The 11,293-nt window shown below is 47.5% G+C and overlaps 1 non-coding gene across 1 annotated transcript; it reads left to right on the top strand.

Moving 5' to 3' along the window:
- The first annotated feature begins 3,434 nt into the window (after positions 1-3,434).
- LOC138565555 (U1 spliceosomal RNA) lies at positions 3,435-3,603 on the top strand. Its single transcript, XR_011301397.1, has one exon. It is a non-coding gene; the product is annotated as a U1 spliceosomal RNA (small nuclear RNA).
- Positions 3,604-11,293: the final 7,690 nt, after the last annotated feature.

Below are 11,293 nucleotides of genomic sequence, written 5' to 3'. Positions count from 1 at the left end.
GCTATTTTCCCTCATTTGAATAAAAAAAGGACACAGGATGTACCCAATCATTCCCGGAATGGCGGTTGTAAACATTGGTAAGAACCTCGCACAACCCAGCCTGTGGCATGGCAGAGGATCAACTAAATGTGGACGAATCGATTCAATAAAAAAAATCAATATTTATAGGGTATGATAATTGGATTTACTTTGCTAAGGTATCTTTTTGCAAAAAAGTCAATGTTTAATACCTTATCTGTGTTGTTCTTCATTGTTTAATTTCAGGATTTAGATATCAGGGATTATACTCCTGACAGCAAGACATTTACAGTCAAAGATTTACTGTTGCTTGGATGCCAATTTAAGAACCAACAGACAACACAAAATGAAAGAGGCGGTCAGAAGAGAACTAACATTCCCTGTTATTATTACTAACTCTGCTTTTTCCTGGGAAAGGCAGCACCTATTTAAGGTAACTTACTACCCCTGGACCCCAAATTCATTCAGGTTCGTTCCAACTTCTCCAGATATCCAGGTTGGTTTGTATTTCAACAGAGAGACCATCAAGGTACCAGTTGTACTCACTGTGGGAAGTGTTTCTGCGACTGCCCTTTTATTCTTGGACAGAACGCGTATCCTGTATGATGTGATGTGTGTGATGTGGCAGTATGGATCTCTGGAATGGGAATTTGATTAAACTTCCTGCATCGAATCAGTCACCAAACACCCTGTCACCCGACTACATGAAACACAACATCCACTGCTAAATTACAAATCTTAATTACAAACATTAAGCCTTACTCAGAAAGTCACAACAAGTGGTCATACAATGTATTAAGCCCCTCTTGTATGGTTTTCAAAGTGATTATGCTATACCAATTGATCAGGCATCTGGTGTGTCCAATGTAGTGGGTTTCACCGAACCACAGCTTTACTTTGTGTGTGGAGGTGAGATCTAGCAGAGTGAATACCTTTGCGTGCCATGGGGATGACATCCTCGCTGTGATTAGGAATGTGCAATTTGTCTACTACAACATTGCAATTTGCACTGCCTAGATCAGTGCATAAACTAATGTTCTTTTCTGTTTTTTTAGCTATAACAATGGGTGAAACACCTTCAGTGGATTCAACATATTCTATGGTGCACTCCTTTATGGCTCCTTTGAAAAATTATTTTTCCTTTTCTGCCACCTTCTTTCTCTGCACATAGTCCATATGAATTATAACATATATGCCACACACCTTGAAATGTTTCTGACATATTGGCTGTGTAACTTGTGTAATCACATCTACTGTCAATTTAGCGGCACACAGTACTTTGTGTTTGCTAGATGCCCCTTGTTTCCACACCTAAAGCATGTTCTTACATCCCTGGTCATGGAGTCATATATCTCACATATGAATTCCTCACCAGTCTATTATGCTTCTGTCCTTATCACGTTCCCCCCTCCCTGTCTTTGTCATCTGAAACCTTTCCCTTTACTATCCCTTTTAAAACCATTTGTGAAGCAATGGAGGACCCTTAAGTCACATCTCTTCTCTGCTTAGTTTGTCTCGAAATTCAATGTGAACTGTTCCCTGATCCCCTCGACTCTCAAGCCAGCAAAGGTGCAGTTTACCTCTAGGCATCTCTAACCAGTGATGCATTCCTCCAGACTTTGTTTTGACCTTGAAGTCTCATCTGTAAACGGTGTCTCTCAAATAGTATGTCGATTTTTGGGTTGCAGCGGATGTCATGGTTTCTCATGCTCTTTTGAAAACCACGCAATCCGTCAGGCAGTGCATACACCACATGTAGATAGAGGCCAAACATTTTAGTCCAATACCCGCACTTTGTTGTGAATTCTCCTATTATTTCTTGGGGCTGGAAGCACACTGCATTTTTTTTTTGGTGCAAATTCCCATTTCCAATGAACCCCATCCCACAACAGGCCAGTGGGCAGACTGCAACAGGCCTGCTCGATCCCTCCTGCTTTCCGACTGGGCCTGCTGGCTGGTGGCCAAGCCCGAATTTATGCAAATCTTGGGCAAAGCATGGCCTGATGGGAGAAAGGGACTGTGCTACAGTGTGCCTCGTCTGCTCGGCTCTGCCTGCCAAAGTTTCCCGTACACGAGGGACAGGCAGCTCTGCAGGCGCTTCGGGGAAGGCTGCGGCTGGGTCAGGCCTGCCTTCTCACCCTCGCTTAGCGGGGCTTCCAGAACAGGCATTGATCAGAAAGGCTGATCTAACAGGGTGACGCTCATCCAATGCACATCGGATTTGCTGACCTCTGCATCATTCCTAAATGCGGAATACTCGACTACATAATTTCTGGTAGTTTGGTACTGCGTTTGAATTTTACCCTGATTTATTGGTGAAAGAAAAAGTAAAGTGTGCGAAAAAGCAAGTAGGTTGGTTGCACACAGAAACAGGCTTTCTCTGGCATATAGGCCTATGGCCGAAGAAAAACACAAAATGCTTCTGTTGGCCAGTTTCTTGGGTGAAAGTGGGGAGTTACTTTACTATGCGGCTAATAGTTTTGACCAGTATTGCTGAATAAATATTCTTTAAAATGTACAATATGCATCACATTGTATCAACCCGCCCCCTCCTTGGGTGCTATTCAAACAGCGTCACAAAAGGAATGAATTCCCATTTGCAAGTGTGCCAGGCTCGGACTGGCATATGGGGCAATAGGCCCATGGCCAAACCAAAAAGGCAAAATGCTTGTGTGGGCCAGTTTTTTGGGGTTAAAGTGAGGCACTTTTTTTGCCAATGTAGGCCAGTTTAATGAGTTGCTTCACTATGTGGCTAATAGATTTGACCATTTAAAATGTAAAATGTGCATCACATTTCATCAAAAGCCTCCCCCTTGGGTACTATTCAAACATCGTCACAAAAGTAATGAATTCCCATTTGCTACTGGGGGCCACTTTTTCATTGGTGCCCGAAACAATTTTATGAACCAGTCCACACCTACAGGTCCGGACTGGCCTATAGGGCAAGCTGGCACAGCCCCGTTCGAGCATTGATCAGCCACAATCAGGCCTTGTCTTCACAGCGTTGCTGTGTCTGGCTGAGGGGGCACCCCGCATGAGACACTCTTGTTAAGCGGGGCGACCGGTCGGCTCAGAAGGGGCCATGGACCTGTCTGGGGACAACAGGCCAGTGGGTAGACTACAACAGGCCTGCTCAAGTCCTCCTGCTTTCGGACTGGGACTGCTGGCTGGTTGCCAGTCCTGAATGTATGCAAATCTCAGGCAGAGCCTGGCCTGATGGGAGAAAGGATGTGTTCTTTAATGTGCCTCTTCTGCTCGGCTCTGCCTGCCGGAGCTTCCCCTACACGTGGGACAGGCAGCTCTGCAGAAGCTGAGGGCTTCTGCGAGGGCTGGGTCTGGGTCAGGGCCTGCCTTCTCACCCTCACTTAGTGGGGCTTTCAGATTAGGCCCAACCCCGGCCCTTAAGTATGCAACCTATATTGACCTGGCAGGGCAGAATCTGTGATTTTAAAGGCTGATTTCCCAGGGTGATGCTCATCCATAACACATCGGAAGTGCTGACCTCTGCGACGTCCTCCACTTAAATGCGGGATACTCGACTGCAATATTTCTGGTAGTGTGGGACTGCGTTCACACTTTCCCCTGATTTATTGGTGAAAGAAAAAGTAAAAAGAGCGAGTAGGTTGGTTGCACACATAGCCAGTCTCGGACTGGCTTATAGGCCATTGGCTGAACCAAAAATGCAAAATGCTTTTGTGGGGCAGTTTTTTTGGTCAAAGTGGGGCACTTTTTTGGCCAATGTGGGCCTGGTTGATGAGTTACTTCACTATGCGGCTAATAGTTTTGACCAGTGTTGCTGAATAAATATTCTTTAAAATGTACAATTTGCATCACATTGTATCAAACCCCTCCTCCACCCCCCTTGGGTACTATTGAAACAGTGTCACAAAAGGAATTGAAGTGGGAAAATGGGAAAGACCCCCCCATTCTCGTCCAGACTATGGCCTAGAGGATCACGGCCCAAGCACCCCCCGCAAGAGAAGTTTGACCCATTCACTTCTTTACCTGACGACAAGGTACCATGTGTTCACGGCCCCCACAAACGAGGAGCATGCCTGATAGCATGCCCTGGTCAAGCCGACGTCTGCGGCATGGACCAGCTCGACTAACGCAACAACCACTAAACCCAACATCCTTAGAGATGCCATGACGACATAGCCAACTGACAGAAACACACGTGCCACCATGCACACTGGTCACTCACACACCAACCTACACAAAGAAATTACTCAATGCTATGACGTAGCGGACTGGCACATCCACAGACATGCATCGTTGTTAATTTTCACATAGGCCTCCTACCGCACCGACGAAACGCAAGATGCCCGAAGAGCTTGTGTATACGCTTGCAGACACTTTGCAACCCCATCCCCATAGAGACGCCATCATATATGTCTACTGTTGCTTGTGACACTCTGTCATCCTGCGATACCCGCATTATGGATTATGTACCACCACCCAGGAGCTAGGCCCGGGTAGGCCGCAAGCAGGAGTCCCCAGGCAGGAGCCTCTCAGACGAAAAACCTCCCAAGACGAAAAGCAAGCGCTGACCACACAGAACGAGCACCAACGAAAGCCCACAGCCAAGGCCGCAATGTTGCAACCCACATGCAACGCTCTCAGAGCCAAGGTTACACCTGCTAACGCCAAGTGACCCTCAGAACCGAAATACAAATCAAATGCTCACAATTCTGCTCCAGCTACGGTCTCTCCACACGTGACCAAGCCGAACTGACAAAATACCAAGCTGCTGAGACAGAGAGTCGCCGGGGTCCCACGGCTGGGACACGAACTGCAACAACGAAGAAACAAGTTGGACACCTACACCGATGGGAAAGGCGTGATCACCAGCCACTAGCAAAACCTGTCCATTGTCCACCATTTACAGATAGTTACACATTGTTGCAAACACCAGGTACATCGTGAGCTGGGAATAGCGATGGTCCCAGGCCTAGGGGCTCGCGAGGGGACCAATCAGAGTACAAGGGGCACCTCACTGATGCCATTTCAGCTAGCCAATCACCAAGTGTCCCCTTGTAACCAATTTGTTGTAGCAACGTTTTAGGGACAACCCATGTGTACCACCTGACCCGTCCTTATCCACTAATATTCCTTCATATAGGTAGCTATACTAACCCTACCACTCGGGGAACCAACCCAAAGTAGCGTTAGGTTTTTGTGAAAATCTTCCCAGGTGATGCGAGTAGCGCATCATACTACGGTAAAAAGGACCTTCGAGCCCCACTAAGGACGAGAGCGTCTCCCCGGATGCATACGGACTGAGAACAATCCCTGCCATTACTATAATAAACAGCAGTAATTACTTTGCTGTTGGGTGTGTCTCATACTCCTTTCAGGATCGCAGGAGGAGTTGGGACCTCCCCAGCCCCGGAGGTCTGCGGACGGCTCTGCCGGCCCCCGGGAAAATACCCCGACAGAATGTATTCCCATTTGCAACTGTAGGCCACTTTTTAATTGGTGGCCGAAACAATTTTATGGCATTCTGTGACTAAGGAAGTGTACACTGAAAATGCACAACAAGAAAATCAAAAAGCTTGGTCCAGCCTATTCTTCACAACAGGGAGGAGGAGGAGCTTCTGTGACACTCATGTCTGCTTGGTATTTGGGGGAGGAAGCAGGAGAGTTTCGAGGTGGTGGGTAATGCACCAGTGAGTGCCCATCTCTTGAAGAAAGTGGACAAGACACGTGCCATCAGGGGACACCTGGGGAGAGGTGTATGAGGAACTGAGGAACCCTGCCGGCAGCCTTTGTGAGACTCACACTCACATGAATTTTGTAGAAGCAAGTTGCAGGGATTCATGGCGGTGGGAGAAGTACCAGTAAGCAAGTCAACAACACTCTCAAGGAGCTGGCCAATCCTGCTGCAGTCACTACCTCTCCTGTCCCCTTCCAGGCCCTCTGCACGGCCCCGGCTTCTCATTTAATCTCTAAAACTAAGGACATCCTATCCTCTCTCTCTTCTTCTCTCCCTCCTTCCCCTACTACCAGCTCTTCCTCTGGTCGTTCTTCAGCCACCTATCCTCCCTCCTTCTTTGCCTTTCCACTATTCTTCCCAGACAAGATTTCTAGACAGGTCTGATCTATGAAAGTCTTGTCCAAACAGGTTCACCCCTGTTCCTCCAAAACCATCAAGGACCACATTGACACCCTGTCTCCTGCTCTGGCTGACTTCTGCAACCACACCTTCGCCACTGGGGTCTTCCCTTCCCCCCTGAAGCACTCCCTTGTGCCCCCACTTCTTAAGAAGCCCTCTGCCGACCCGTCCTGCCTGGCTTACTATTGCCCAATCTCTATCACTCCTTTCCTGGGCAAAGTCCTGGAAAAGCTGGCCATCTCCCAGTTTAATCTTCACACTGAATCTGTTGGTTGTCTCCATGACCATCAGTCTGGGTTCAGAGCAGCCAGTAGCACGGAAACTGCTTTCCTAAACATCCGTGAAGACCTGCTCTCCAACCTTGACTCCAATACCCCCTGCGTCCTCATCCTGCTTGATCTCTCTTCTGCCTTTGATACAGTCAACCAGGCCATCCTGCTCAACCGTCTCCGTGATAACCTGTGTATCAATGATCAGGCCCCGGCTTCGCTGACTTCTTTCCTTTCCGATCGACCCTCCCTGGTCAAACTTGGGTCCTTCCTCTCCTCTATCTATATCTCTATCTGTGGTGTTCCCCAGAGTTGAAACCTCTCTCCCTGGCTGTTCAACCAATACCTAGCACTTCTTGCCCACCTCATTGCCGCTCTCTGCCCCAACTTCCAGTGCTTACGGATGACACTCAACTCATTTTCAGGCTGCCTTCTGCCACCTCGTCTCCTTCTCTCATCTCTGACTGTCTACCATCCAGGAGTGGTGTGCCCCCAATGACCTCTGCCTTAATGCCAGTAAGACCAAGAATCTCCTCATCGGCACACCTGCTCCCTCCTTTCCTGAAACTCTCTGGCCGGCCTCTCTTGGGTCTCTCCCTGCTCCCACCTCTGAGGCTAAAAACCTTGGGGTCATCTTTGACTCCACACTCTCCTTCTCTCCTCACATCTCTGACGTCTCTGAGAAGTCACACTACCAGCTGCACCGCCTCAGAGATATTCCTTTCCTCTCTTTCCCTCAGAAGTTCACTGTCTCCAGAGCTCTGGTTCTCTCTAGGCTGGACAACTGCAACAGCCTCTTTCTAAATCTGCCTGCCTCTACTCCCTTCCCTCTGCAACTCATCCAAAACAGGACTGCAAGACTTGTCCTTGGCCTCAAGTCCTGGGATCGTATCTCTCCAGGACTGAAATCTCTGCACTGGCTCCCAGTGGCTGCGAGGATTAAGTTCAAAACCCCCTGCATTGTCCACAAGACCTCCTGGGGCCTGGGACCTCATTACCTTCAACTCTATCTTCCTAAATATCTTAATTCTCGAGCTCTTCGCTCATCCGCCTCCAACTCCCTCGGGGTCAGTCGGTTCTCCAATGAACGAGTTGGTGGTAGATCACTTTCTTCTTCCGGGGCCTCCCTCTGGAATAGCCTCCCTACCTCTCTGAAACTTGAGGAGATCCATCTCCGGTTCTGGAAGCACCTCAAGAGCTTCCTCTTTGCTTCTGCTTTCTCTCCTCCTCTCCCCTGCTGCTCGCCTGGCTGGAACTGAAACCGCCCTGGTTATCTGGCCACCCTCTGATCTTGGGCCCAACTCCCCTCCCCACCAGTTGCACACCTGCACTGCCCCCCCCTGGCAACCCTTGCACTCGGCGCTGTTTCTGTATCCCTACAGCCCCCTACCAGCACTTGACACCTGGTGTCTGCACTCACCCTTGCACTTGCCACCAGTGGGCCGCATTTTATATTTATTGCTTTCTTTATTTTACTGTTATTCCATGTACTGCACTGCACCCTACCCCGTCAGTGCTCCCCTTCCCCCTGCACTTTGCCGCTCCCTGCTCCCCTGCGCGATCTCAATGTCACCTAGCCTAGTAGGATCGTTGCGCACCCTTTCCTCGTCTCGCTGTGAAACACTTGTGTATAGGCTCTTTGTAAATGCCATATCATATCATATCATATCATATATCATATCACGTTGGGGCAACATTTGAACACCCAAGAGAGCCAGAGAGAGGTGGAAACGTGCTGCTCCTTATCTTTCCACCTCTGCAGCTGCCCTTTCTGTGTGCACTGGGAATGTGAGAATTGCACGTGACCAAACAAAGGTACTGCACAACTAGCATTCCACATAACATGTCAATATGGAGTTCATGCACTAGTGTAAGTAAATGCACGTAAATTGGACCCTTACGATCAACATCCGCCGAAATCGAACGAGGCGTCTGAACTTGCCTCCCCTCCCGCTATCTCAATGACAGCAGCGGGAGGTGTGCAGATCTTATCGAACAAGGGGAGATCAGCACATGGTGTCGTTAAACAGTGGGAGGAGACTGAAAATTCCAGGTGTTTATATCAACCAATAGTTCAGACAATGATGATGATGATGATGACAGCGACGTGGCTGATGATCGTGAGGCAAAAGACTGCAGTCCATCAGAGGCCGCGCAGAAAGGCGCGTCGCTGCTGGGAAGCAGGGACACCGAGGAGGAGGAGAACGACACCACAGGTACACAGGTCGCAACATAACTTGCCTTGGAGAAAGCGACATGTCACATCATTACGCGGCATCTAGAACACCTCCACCACCACTGCCAGCACCGCCGTGCCCATGTGTGCCCCGCCCATCTTTAGCCCGCAACAAAATTAAAAACGCAGAGCACCACTTCAAACAGAAAAGAAAGCAACTAAATCTGAGCACTTGCAGAGTCTGCAGGAAAAGGGTGTGCTGAGGGAAGGAAGGGACTAACTCTGCTAATAAATGTATGTCATTCCTATTCCGCAGCACCGTGCACAGACATGGGAAGAAGTCAAAAGATATGGAGTGCATCGCTGACCGTACCATCAGACTACTCTGGTCCTCGCCATTACCCTCAAAAGAACCATAGCTGCACCGCAGCAAAAAATAAAACTCCAACAAAAGTAAAATATATACATAAATAAATACATTCAAATTAATTAGATAAACAAACAGCCATGCAAAGCAGTGATTTTCCATTTTGTCAGGACAGTGCTGTGGAAGCGTTTAAGTATTTTTTTTACAGACTAATACTAACCTGGCTTTAATGTTGGCAACAGATCTCTTCCAATACTCCTGCGGTAAAGCCTGTATTCCGGGTGCTTACTGGAAAAGCTGAGCACTGCTGGGAGGTTCCCGGCTGCAGATTTGTCGCTTGCAAGTCGGTACTGGGAATTGTATGCCAAGGTTATGGCTAGCGTGGACCCTTTCCGTGGTAGGTGATGCAGCGGTCCACGGGCCAAAGAATCCACTTCACCATGGACATGGTGCCACCACCGCACACTGGGGGACGTCCCTTCCTCGGTATCGTATTTGTCAGGGAGTTTCGTACATTTTCATAAAACAATAGGTGGGGTGGTGTAAGGGTATACATTAAGGTAGGGAGAAATGGGGGGAGACGTTTCGGGGGACTTCCCGCTCCACTCTTATTTGTAAAAAGGAGCAAACAAAAAGAAAAAATATTTTTTGTTTTTCGACCCAAAATAAATGAGGTAACTTCTAGTTAGGTCTTTTTTCTGGTTATTTCATGGACAGCCCCCTTCCTCTAGCAGCCCTCAGGGGCCCCAGAGTAATGCACATGTGAAACCGGTGAACGCCTGTCAGCAGCGGGCAACAGTGACCTGCCTGGGCTTCAGAGCAGAAGCCGCATGGGGGCTGACATATGGGAGGCGGTGGAGGAGGTTGAGGCGCAGTGGCTAAGGCGTCATTGTTTCCATCTGGGCTTTGTTGCAGCAAATAATGGACCCAATGTCATTGCGGCCTTCTGAGTTGGCAGGACCGCGTACATCCCCTGCTTTGCACATGTTCTTCATCTCGCGTTCAGGTGCTTTATCTGCAATTGTATGCCAGTGAAAGAAGGAATTACTGTGGCCCAGAAGATCAGCTAACGTTTCAGCCAGGCTTACCATGGCAAAAATGCACTGTGCCAACTGCAGGCGAGCCACACCTTGCCACTGCACAACCTGAAGACCTCAGTGGCCATCCATTAGAACTCTACCTTTCACATATTGGACAAGATATGTGACCAGTGCATTGCCAACAGGGGCTACTGCAACAGTCACAAGAGAGCTCTAGATGGAGCTTTTTAGAATGTATCCGTTACAGCTGTTTGCTTCCCTACGACCTTTTCAAAGAGGCCATCAAGTGGGTTAGCGGTCACAATGCATGTCACAGAGATTCCCTCTCTGGTGCACCTGGGTAGGTGAGGTACCTGTTTTTTTTACCTTGTGTGGTGATCCATTGACAATTGCATCAACAGGTAACATTGAGTACTTGCTGTCTTCCTTCATGGACCCACATTTTAAAGTAACATTGGGCACTTTTCATCTAAATCTCTTGGTGTCAGTTGAGAAGGACTTGAGTGAACTTCAGAAGGAGACGACACTGCTAGGTGCAAGCGAGCTCAGCTGCAGCAAATGCACAATCAATTGGAGAAAGTACGAAGGCAGTGGGAAGAAATGTTTCCAGCTGCACTAGGAATGCCAAGTTCAAGATGGATGGCATCAATGGACCATCAGGTTTGGCATTCATATAAAACCTACCATGGATATGTCACTGCAGATTTCTGTTTCTCATGTACACTCAAATCCATGATTCATCAAAATATTTTTTATTTCATCATGTATGTATACACATATGCATACTTATAGGAACTCATTTACAATGCAAGTGCTCCTTTCATTCACTGCATAACACCATCTAAAATATATATCAAAACTCCTTCATTATGTTACTTCTCTGTAAATGACAGTACTATCTCAACATTACGTCAGTAACGTTTGTATTTGGAATACTGGTTTACTATCATCAACTGCGTGTCAATATTTCCAACAAAAAATTCTATTTACAGTCAATGTTTCTATTCCCAAAATATGTTGTTAAGACATGTTAAGCAAAACGCTCAACATGTTTCAGTTCATAACCCGTTGTTACAGAACCTTCATCAGGGGTGTAAACCATTCCCAATCATATATAAACACACACTAATTCAAAGGAGTATTTTAATGGGTAGGCAATGTTTCCTTCTATAATCTTTTTCATCTTCTGTACACACACATTGGATTCACATATAAATCCTTTATGTAAAAGTCTGCAGGTGACAATATATATGAAAAAAGAGAGTATTATAATTTCAAATCTCATCTTTCGTTTAAATGTGATATATA

This window comes from Ambystoma mexicanum, chromosome 1q, assembly GCF_040938575.1.
Source record: "Ambystoma mexicanum isolate Mex_15411 chromosome 1q, UKY_AmexF1_1, whole genome shotgun sequence".
In the NCBI taxonomy this organism is placed as follows: Eukaryota; Metazoa; Chordata; class Amphibia; order Caudata; family Ambystomatidae; genus Ambystoma; species Ambystoma mexicanum.
This window is presented reverse-complemented; position numbering and strand designations above follow the sequence as displayed.